Here is a 1,039-nt window from a genome sequence, read left to right on the forward strand (position 1 = left end):
GAGATGTAATCTTGGTGCTCAGGCAATAATAGTGGACTTCTCTACCTTGATATATAATGTACTATTTTCATTTTTTTAATTTAAACGCAGTAGGCGCAATTTTTGGTGATTCCGGTTTCGAGGGGTAACGGAGACGTGTGCCTGCATTCACTTTCACATTCTAAAAGAGATACGCATCACGTTCTTAAGCTTAACGTATATTTATTTGGCGTTTAAATTAGCCACATTTAGTGAAAAAATGCTAAATATTGTTCCGCAAGTGCTTTCCCTACATATCTACAATAGATCAAGGTATAGAAGCAGCATTTCAACACTAGTTTAGAAGAGGTATTTGTGTTGACCTACTTACGTTTTCACTTGATGTATCAATTCAAATTTAAAATGAGAATTGGGCATTCAAATTGAAGTGTTGTGTAAAAGATGTAAGATTGAAAGAACTCCTTCGTTGTCATAATCCTGCCTTCGTCGTTCTACTTTTTCGTAATTATTTCGAAACTGGGGTCTTACTACCTATCTGCATGTACATGTTGCAAGGTAAGGTGTGCGTTTCTATAAACAATCGTGTATATCGTTTGCCCGTATAACCTTAGAGTAAATTAAATATTTATTGGAATTGTGTATTAAATTTAAGATAGATTTTTCTAGGGATTTTTCAGTTAAGAAGACTACATGGAACCTATAACGTTTGCATCATAAATAAAGCAGATCTGCACTTGACAGTATTTATTGATTTAAAGATATAATTTAGGTAACGTATCGATTTTTAATTCGATTGGATATTTAAATTTGGCACATTATCTGAGCACAATGTTCCCAATTTTCTTGTCATAAATGTACACAAATTAAGTTTTGGATATACCAATACCACATTATTTAGTAACCACGTAATACATAACAGATATCTAAAACGTAGATAAGTTTTATACGAGACCTAAGGAGCAACTACAAGAAACTGTGGCATACGAACGTGGAGGTAAAATTTTCAACTCTATATATAGTAAAAAAAAAACACAAACAGTGGCCTACCGACTTAACCTCT

Source organism: Photinus pyralis, unplaced genomic scaffold (genome assembly GCF_008802855.1).
Source record: "Photinus pyralis isolate 1611_PpyrPB1 unplaced genomic scaffold, Ppyr1.3 Ppyr1.4_LG5, whole genome shotgun sequence".
Lineage (NCBI taxonomy): Eukaryota > Metazoa > Arthropoda > Insecta > Coleoptera > Lampyridae > Photinus > Photinus pyralis.